General features: G+C 42.1%; 1 pseudogene; it reads right to left on the bottom strand.

Annotated features, from left to right (window-relative positions):
• Window positions 1-4,778: 4,778 nt before the first annotated feature.
• Window positions 4,779-10,503, bottom strand: part of LOC117634059 — a 10,426-nt pseudogene continuing 4,701 nt past the window's right edge.

Here is a 10,503-nt window from a genome sequence, read left to right as displayed (position 1 = left end):
TTCACAGTATAAATCCACATGCATCCTACTGTCTTCTTTCCATGAGGTAAGGACGCTAGTTCCCATGTGATATTCTTTTGGAGAGCTCACTTTTCTTCATTCATAACTTCTTTCCATTGGGTCTTCTAGTACTTCAGTTACACTGTTGGGGACAGATATGTCAGCCAACTGCTTCACATAGTGCACACGTGACTCTGATAATCTGCTAAGAGATATATAATTATTGATGGGGTATTTCCCTTTGGCTTTAAGATCTACTTCATATTGTACTCGAGATTTGCCACGGTTCTTCCTTTCTGGAAGCTGATATGTAAGCTTTGTACCTTCTAAAATCAAATCATCATAGGATATTTCATTAGTATTATCAGTTTTAGGAAAATATGTTACCTGAATGACTTCTTCAGCAGGTGATTGGTGTGGTACTAGAGTTGAAGCGGGCAAAATCTCATAAAACGGTTACCTTCTGATTTAGACAGCATGGAGACAACGGATCGTTTTCGTATGGCGACCAGTCATTTTGAAGCAGATTCTCTGTAGTTGAAGAACTAAGGGGGCGACTGGTTGCTTTCCACTAGAGACAGGTCATTTTGATGCAGAGTGACGTCGTGGGGAAAAAAATCGAGAATTGGAGCAGTGGTGGGTTCTCGATTCTCCTCCTGGGCTATTGAAAAATATAAGTCATGTTCCTGAAACACAATATATATGGACGTCTACCTTCTAACTAGGAGGATGATAACACCGGTATCCTTTCTGATAAGGTGCATAGTGCATAGCCAATGAAAACACACTTTTCAGCTCGGGGATCCAATTTGCTTCTTTGGTGATCATGTAAGTGGACAAATACAACACAGCCGAAAATCTAGGTTTCCAGGTTTGGGGTGGGAGGTGTTTGGATATGGTGGTGAAGTGTTTGAAGTGGTGTTTGGAAATTTAGGATACTATAGAGAATCTGATTGATAAGGTATGCTGCAGAGACAACGGCTTCGCCCCTAAAAAGATCGTGGCATATTGGCACCAAAGAGAAAGGCACGAACGACTTCTAATAAGTGTCTATTCTTTCTTTCAGCCACCCTATTCTATTGGGGAGTGTAAGGGCATGAGCGTTGATGTGTGATGTCATAATCTTAAAAGAATTGGTTAAGATCATGGTTGAGAAATTCCCCGCCATTGTCATAACGAAGAACTTGAATTCTAGCATGAAATTGAGTCTCCACCATTTGATAAAACTGTTGAAACCTGGAGCTGACTTCCCCTTTAGTTTTGAGAAGGGAAACCCAAGTCATGCGTGTGCAATCATCTATAAACTTGACAAACCATCGCGCCCCTGCCAGAGTGACAATTTTAGCAAGTCCCCAAACATCAAAATGAACAAGAGAAAATGGAACAAAACTCTTATTTGAACTTAATGGGAACGGAACACGATGGCTCTTAGCCAATTCACACGTATCACACTGGAAGCAGGAAACATCAAGACAGGAAAATAATGGTGGAAATAACTTCTTAAGATAACCAAACGAGGCATGCCCGAGACGTTTATGCCATAACCAAATTTTGTCTTTCTCCCCCTCAGAACTAGTTTCACTGGTTGTGAAAGCTTGACCAACCTTGACCTCACTATCCGGTGCCCAATCCAAGTAGTAGAGTTTGCCCCGCCGAGTACCACAACCAATCGTGTTTCCTATGAGGATGTCCTGAAAAACACAATGATTCGAACAAAATGTTACAGTACACCCCAAAGTAGTAGTAAGTTGTGCAACAGATAACAAGTTATGGTCTAAAGATGGAACAAGTAATACATAATTTAGATGTAGGGAAGTAGAGAGAGATAGAGAGCCCTCCCCAACCACAGGGGGGAAAAGCGTACCATTAGCATTACACACCACCGATGGAGTGGATGATTTACGAGTAATAAGTTGGCCAGCATCAAATGTCATGTGATCTGTAGCACCCGAGTCGATAATCCATGCGGATTTTTGAGAGGACGTATGAAAAGTAGAACCTTTGGTGGTGGAGATAGAAGCATGAATCCGGGTAGCCTAGTCAGCAGGATTGACTGCATGCTTCTGTGAGTTTCCAATAAGGGAGAGAATCGTAGGGGTTCCTGACATCGCAGCGGAAGTAAGATGTGATATGAGAATGTGACGAATGTGATTGGAAGAATTTGATTTGAGGAATTTTATGTATGAATTGGATTTGAGAGGTATGTGTCTAAGATTTGAGGATATGTGTTTGATAAGAGGATTTGAGGGATTTGGATTTAGGGAAAACTATGAGGAATTTGTTTTAGGGTTTTGGATTTGAATATGAGAAATTTGAGATAAGGGTTTAGAGACAACCTAGGATCGATTGCTCTGATACCATGCTAAAATATGAATATGGTTTAAATACTTTGGGTTAAGTTTTATTCTTCTCTATAAGGAGGTATATATAGGAGTTTACATGAGTGCTTTACAAGGAAATAGATACCGTAATCAATTAGGATAGAATCACCTAATTATACAATGATTTCTCAACTATATAGAATAGGAAAGTAAATCCCTTAATTAATCAAGGAAATAAATCTCCTTGATTAATTAAAAGACTCACATCAATAGTCTCTAAACCAACATCAAATTCTTCAATCAAATCATCGAACACAAACCTGAAATCAAATTACCAAAACAAATCGTGCTGCGATTCCAAATAACGACGAAACCTTTTCCTCTGCTCACTTCCAAGGAAACAACGAAACCTTCTATTTTTCGACATTACGTAGAAACCTTCAGGAGGGACGGTCAACAATGGAGGCTCAGCTGACTGTGGATCTTTCAGCATTTGGAGATAATTCTAATTAGTGTCTAATCCACCTTCAGATGCTGCAGTAACAATATCATCCGCTGAATCCCGGGTGCGAAGATCAAGCCTTGTTCGATAATGAGCATGCTTAGCATAAAAATCTGAGAGTGCCATGGTCGTACAGCTCTCTGCAATCGCTCCAACAGAGGAATTCAAGTCAAGAACTACCCCGACTGGTATTCATATCACCTCCTTCGCCATTGAAAGCTGGATACTCCCAAGCCCGGCCAACGAAAGAATGAAGAAGAAAGATAGAAGGTGCTTCTGGTTTGTCATCATTGTTAAGCTACCTGGGTTTGTCTCATGCACTCTCATGTATATTTAAATTACTGTTTTTCTCTTTCATTTTGCCTATTCTTTTTAGCTTTAAATCTTACGTACGATTTGTGTTCCAAGCTCATCCTTAATAGGAGTTTGAGCAAATGGGCCAGCATATATATTTGGTCAACACTCATAAATGTTGATTCAATTTGCATCACTTGATAACTCGAGTCAAGTCAATTTGCATCACTTGATAACTCGAGACAACTTTAATATTCTTGATGTGGCTATGATCGAATTCTGTTTTTGTGGCTCTTTGGAGCTTTTGTTTTTGGCCTTTTAACTAGTTGCTCTTTGGTTGGCTCTTTGGAGCTTTTGTTTTTGGCTCCTTCCTTGTTTTTTCTTGCTGCTCTGTCTGTTTTGGGTCCCTTTTCCCTGGAGCGTGCCTAACGGAATTATTCAGTTACCCAAAAAAAAAGGATAACTCGGGGCAAGTCAATTTGCATCCTTCTGAGTACTTTTCAAGGATGACAAAAACACCCTTTTCCTAGTTTCAAAACACACACAAGATCACGATCTGTTTTATATATCAAAAAGCCAGAAACATCACGATCGACATGAAAATCATCATAGTAATCATCAAGTTTAATTTGATCACCTTAATGAGAATGGAATTCATTCATATAAAATAAAATGAGGAACCAACTTCCCAAGAAAGAAAAAATCAATGACAAATGAATGTTGGAATTGAAAAAAATAGACAGTTCGAATAATTGAAATATAGGGTGAGTCTTATAAAATTGTTTCTCAAATAAACTTGTTTAAGGACTCTGCAATTGAAGGTCTTACTTACATACATAAACAATTTTTTTTAATATAGAATGAACAATTTATTAGAAAATGTCCCAAGTCTATTGATTCTATTTTATAAGTAAAATAATAACTCGGATCTCAAATTAGATAGTTCGGATCTTGAACCACTTTTCGAAATTCCAAACAATGCGATTCTTTTCCACCCTCATCAAAATGAATCCCTCTTATGGAGCTTGATCGTGTATTAAGCTTGACCTAGAAGTAACATGTCGTAATCAAAACAAGAGTTTATAAACATGTATACGTGTTAGTATCCTTGACTAAGATAACAGCTTTAAAATTTAACCACGTACCCCGCCAATCAAAAGATAATATTAAGGTTTGGAAACTTGTCACTTAAGCTTTCATTATCTAAACATGAAAAGGAAAAGATAAAATAATATGTGGAAGTCACACCTGGCTTCTGTGCCAAAGCTGAATTCTCCCCTCTTCATAAATAAATTAATTTTCATATGAACTCAACGAAATTTGTCATAAATAAACTTTCAAGATGATGATTCTTTCAAATAGGATTTTGTTCGAAGTTTTGACCGAGTAAAAGGGAACCAGAATACTTTGTTCATTACTTAAACAATTTCTAATTAGAAAGATGTGTAAAATAGGGAAGAAAGATATATTTGCCTGAATGAATTTCATTGAGTCTGAGAGTGTAACTTTATACAAGAGATTTCCTATAATGATGCTAAGCTATTCTAGGAATCTAAATTACAATAGAAAAAGAAATATTCTACAGCATATAATTACATTTTTTTTTTTCCTAATCCATCCTGTAAACATTAGGAAATCATTGACCTTCTTAACACTCCCCCTCAAGTTGGAGAGTGAATGTTGAGAACTCCCAACTTGCGAATCATGGTAGAAAAAGGTTCCTTTCCCAATGGTTTAGTGAATACATCCGCAAGCTGATTTGCCAAAGTAACAAACTTGGTAACAACCGAACCATCTTGTATTTTGTCCCGAATAAAGTGGCAATCCATTTCTATATGCTTGGTTCTCTCATGGAAAACGGGATTGGCTGCTATATGTAAGGCTGCTTTGTTATCACAATGTAGCAACGCCGGTTTCAAATGCAATATTCGTAAATCCTTCAATAATGAACGTAACCAAGATAACTCACAGCATGTACCTGTCGTGGCTCTATATTCGGTTTCTGCTGAAGAGAGTGACACTATTTTCTGCCTCTTTGTTTGCCAAGAAACAAGTGAAGATCCCAAAAAAACACAATAACCCGTAGTGGATCTACGAGTCATTGGACAACCAGCCTAATCCGAGTCACAAAAGGCTCGCAAAGACAAATCATTTTGAGAAGAGAAAAACAAACCCTGTCCTGGAGCACCTTTCAAATAAAGCAACACATGCAAGGCAGCTTCCATATGCGGTCTGCGTGGTGTATGCATGAATCGGCTTAATACATGTACCGAATACGTGATATCTGACCGAGTAATAGTTAAATAAATTAGGCGTCCCACAAGTCGCCTATATTGAGATGGATCTCTAACCAATTCGCCTGTATCAGAGAGCTTTATGTTTTTCTCCATGGGAAAATTCACGGGTTTAGCACCCAAAATTCCACCATCCTTCAGAAATTCCAAAGTGTATTTCCGCTGTGAGATAGAAATACCTCTCTTTGATCGAGAGACTTCAATGCCCAGAAAATATTTCAAATCACCTAAATCTTTAATTCGGAAACGACTATGCAAAAATTTCTCAAGAGTGGATATAGCCTTGAGATCATTACCCGTAATAAGAATATCGTCAACATATATCAACAGGGCGGTAAAGGACTTTCCATTCCGACATGTGAATAATGAGTAGTCTGCTTTGGACTGAACATATCCGGCAGCTTGAATAGCTGTTGAGAACTTGGCAAACCATTGATGAGAAGCTTGCTTTAAACCATACAACGACTTGTTGAGGTGACGCACCAAGTTTGTGAGATCCCACATCGACCAAACGGAGAGGGGGTGATGTGCCTTATATGGCACACCTCGCATCCATCTAGTAGGAGGCCTCTTGGGAGCCTCGCTTTGAGTCGCAGAGGAACTCCAAAAGTTAAGCGAAGTTGATAGGCAATCCCGTGATGGTGACCACCAGGCGGGAAGTTGCTCAGAGCTCCCAGAACAAACTGGGGGGGGGTCGGGCCCAAAATCGTGAGCGGACAATATCTGTTAGGTGGAGAGGGCAGTCACCCCCCACGCCTCAACTTAGGGGAGGCCTCGGGAGCTCATCACTCTTGGGGAGTTCAGAACTCCAAAGTTAAGCGAGTTGGAGGTTGAGCAATCCCGTGATGGGTGACCACCCCCGAAGTTGCTTCCGCGAGCTCCAGAAAAACCGCGAGGGGGGGCGCCCGCAGCCCCAGAAATTTATCTTGCTACGGGGAGTTTGGTCACCAGCATCGAGCCACCACTGAGTTAGAGGAGGCCTTTTTGGAGGCCGACGGCTTCACGAAGCCAGATCCCTTAAGAGTTGGAGGTGGATCATCCCGGGCTGATGGGTGACCACCGGGAAGTTGGTGAGCTCCCAGAAACAAAACCGCGCGGGCTGGTGAGAATGTAGCCAGGCCCAAAGCGGACAATATCCTGTTACGGCGGAGCCGGTCCGGGGTGTGACAGTTTGGTATCAGAGCCACTCTGCCGTGTGGTGCGAGTGTGCTGACGAGGACGTCGGATCCCTTAAGGGGGGGGGATTGTGAGATCCCACATCGACCAAACGGAGAGGGGGTGATGTGCCTTATATGGCACACCTCGCATCCATCTAGTAGGAGGCCTCTTGGGAGCTCACTGGCTTTGGAGTCGTAGGAACTCCAAAGTTCAGCGAGTTGGAGGCTAGAGCAATCCCAGGATGGGTGACCACCCTGGGAAGTTGCTCTGTGAGCTCCCAGGAACAAATCCGCGAGGGGGGGCGTCGGCCCAGCCCAGAGCGGACAATATCTTGCTAGGTGGAGTTGGGCCAGTCCGCTGCGCCACTCTGAACTTAGAGCAGGCCTCTTGGGAGCTCACTGGCTTCGGAGTTGTAAGAACTCCGAAGTTAAGCGAGTTGGAGGCTGGAGGAATCCCAGGATGGGTGACCACCCTGGGAAGTTGCTTCGTGAGCTCCCAGAAACAAAACCGTGCGGGCTGGTGAGAATGTAGCCAGGCCCAAAGCGGACAATATCCTGCTACGGCGGAGCCGGTCCGGGGTGTGACAAAGTTCTCCCCCTGTCGCTGAAGACCAGGAGGTGGAGACATATAAATTTCTTCATGGAGATCACCATGAAGGAAAGCGTTGTTGACATCTAATTGGTGAAGGGACCAATCCTGAGTAGCTGCCAGAGCCAATAAACAACGAACAGTAATCATTTTAGCAGTGGGAGAAAAAGTGTCATGATAATCGATACCTTCCAACTGTGTGTAACCCTTGGCCACCAAACGAGCTTTATAACGCTCTATGGTGCCATCTGAGTGGCGTTTAATTTTATAAACCCAACGACATCCAATGGGTTTCTTGCCAGGAGGGAGGGGAGTGAGAGACCAAGTGTGATTGGCTTTAAAGCTGCCAATTCAGATTGCATCGCGTCCGTCCAGTGTGAAAGGGAAGCAGCTTCTGTATAAGAGCTGGGCTCAACATCCTGACTAATAGTAGCAACAAAAGAATGACGTTGTGGTGAGTAACGATGGTAAGAGAGAAAGTTACAAAGAGGATACCTCGTACCTTTGGTGGAACCAGACGACGAAGGCGGCGACGGTTTGGGAGACGTCACTTGGTTGCAAACATAATCACGTAAAGCACGTTGAGGACTGTGATGTTGTTGAGAACGTCGTAAAACCGGTACGGGAAGGGGCTGAACGACGCTGGCAGGAATGGACTAATCAAAGGTAGAAGTGGCTGGATCCGGAGACGCAGAAGGAGAATCTGGCTGGGCCATTTCAAATAGGGTGACGGGATGGACCGGTTCTAATGGTGCTGTGGAGGTTGTGGGGAATGAGTATGAAATATGAGGGTCAGACATAAAATGAGGAAGAACGGGGGCTGAAGGTGTTGGAATGGATTGAGGGGATGCATAGGGAAAAATGTTTTCATGAAAAACAATGTCACGACTGGTGAAAAATTTATGAGTGGTAAGGTCATAGAGCTTGTAAGCTTTTTGACCGACCGGGTAACCAAGTAAAACACAACGTTTGGCTCTAGGAGCGAATTTATGAGGGACATGCACATCAGTAGCATATGCAAGACACCTAAAAACCTTAAGATGGGAATAGAAAGGGGCCTTGCCATAAAGGCGTTCAAAAGGAGCATGTTGGGAAAGTAGTGGTGTGGGCAAACGATTAATCAAATGTACAGCGGTAAGAACACATTCTGCCCAAAAACGCAAAGGGAGATGGGCTTGAAAGCGAAGGGCACGGGTGGACTCAAGGATATGACTGTGTTTGCGCTCTAGACACAAGAGTGTTGATAAGTGGTGCCATTTTGTTGGAAAAAATCTTTCATAGAAGAGAATTCCCCCCCATTATCAACTCGAATATTAGCAATGGATGCAACAAATTGATTTTTGACAAAGGAGAAAAAATTTGTAAGTAAAGGTTGTGTTTCACTTTTGTGCTGCATAAAAAATACCCATGTGAAACGAGAATAACCATCCACAATTGTCAAACAAATATTTAGCACCAGAAAAAGAAGGAATTTTGTAGAGGCCCCAAATATCACAATGAATTAACTCAAATGGTCTAACAGACAAAATTGAACTAGCAGAAAATGGAAGTCGACATTGTTTTGCAAGTGCACAAACATCACAAGCATTATTGGATTTGAAAGGGAAATTGAGCAAATTTTTTGCCATAAAATCTAATCTAGAGGAAGATAGATGCCCTAATCGGCGATGCCACAAGTCGGTGGAGGAGGTGATAAGAACAAGATGGATGGCTAGCAATAGCAGCGGAGGATCTGAATTTAGGGCTCGGTGTTGTTGACGCCAATGCAACCAAGTAATAAAGTCCGCCTCGTTGTTTACCCAAACCAATCGTCGTCTTTCTCGTCAAGTCCTGCAAAATACACCAATAGGGAAAAAGGTTACAGAACAATTGAGACCTCTTGTAACTTGACTCACAGACATCAAATCCACCTTAAAAGATGTCACACCAAGCACATTTTTCAGAGAAATAACAGATTTCAAAGGTAAAGTTCCAGTAGATGTGATTGGAGCATGTTCTCCACTTGGCATAATAACTGGCGGTAAAATAGTGTTCTGACGACAGTTGACAAGCAAATTTGGAGAAGAAGTAATATGATCAGTTGCACCACTATCGAGTTTTAATCGATGGAGGCCCAACGGTGCTTGTGACAAACTTGAAGAAGTACCAACCGCATACGCCTTAGAATTGGAGGATTGATTTTCCCCTTTATTGTTCATAATAGATAATATCTGTTGAAATTGTAGATCAGAGAGTCCATTCATCACCGACTGCATCTCCTGCATTGTTAGACCTTCCTTGACATGATTGACTGAAGAGTGAGCAGAATTGTCGGAATTGTCCAACTAAGAACGATTGCCTCCATGATTGGACCGGTTTGATTTATGTTTCGGATGCCCTGGTGGATACCCATGCAACTTCCAACATGTGTCTCATACATGATGATCCTTATCATAGTAAGAGCAGTGCAACGGCTTGCGGTTAGAGGAGTTGGAACGAGAAGAAGAACCTTGTCCTGGTCGAATGGCTAGAGCTACGGGTGCATCTCTTCGAACGGCCATGGCTGCAGTCTCAGTTATCTCACGTGCATCACCTAAGCTGCGCTGTTTTTCTTCTTGAACAATGGAAGAGTAGGCCTGGCGAACATCAGCGGATTCATCAATAAGATCTGCCCTCAGATTGCTTTGTAGGACTCATTTAGGCCCATGAGAAATTGCATCAATTGGCATCGCTTATGATCTGCCCTACAAGAGTAAACGATGTCATTATAAGAACCCAGTTCATCCCATAATCCTTCCAGCTTCGTATAGTACGCCGCAACAGTCATCTGAGCTTGGGAAAGACAAGCGATGTCCCTCTCAATTTGAAAAATACGAGAGGTATTGGAAGTATTGGTAGCTGATAGCTGTGGTTAGCTTGGTGGCTGCTAGCTGTGATTGATTTCCATGTCCTTAATTTGGGGGATTTCCTTAATTTAGGGGATTTGATCTTGTTGCTTGTAATTAATGTTTTTTCCTGGTTGTGGTGCCTTAATTTATGGCTTGTAATTAGTGTATATATACCCATGTAATCTTGTAAACAAAAAACACAATGAGAAAACATATTCTCCCCATCTTTTTCCACATGGTATCAGAGCAGGAACCTTAATCGGCCTGTCTCCATTTTTTTTTCCTTTGTTTCTTCTGTACATGCCATTCAATAATGGCAGAAGATAATCTTTTTGGCTCTGAAGCTGAAAGCTTCACAGCACCTACTTCTCGTTTTCCAGAAGCTGAAGTCAACCCAAACCAGAGACTGTGCTCTGTGTTGTTAAATGAGTTTAACTATCTTCCATGGTCTAGAGCAGTAACTCTTGCCCTTGGAGGAA

Source organism: Prunus dulcis, chromosome 1, assembly GCF_902201215.1.
Source record: "Prunus dulcis chromosome 1, ALMONDv2, whole genome shotgun sequence".
Lineage (NCBI taxonomy): Eukaryota > Viridiplantae > Streptophyta > Magnoliopsida > Rosales > Rosaceae > Prunus > Prunus dulcis.
Note: the sequence above shows the minus strand (reverse complement) of the source record. Positions and strands in the feature narration are given on the sequence as shown.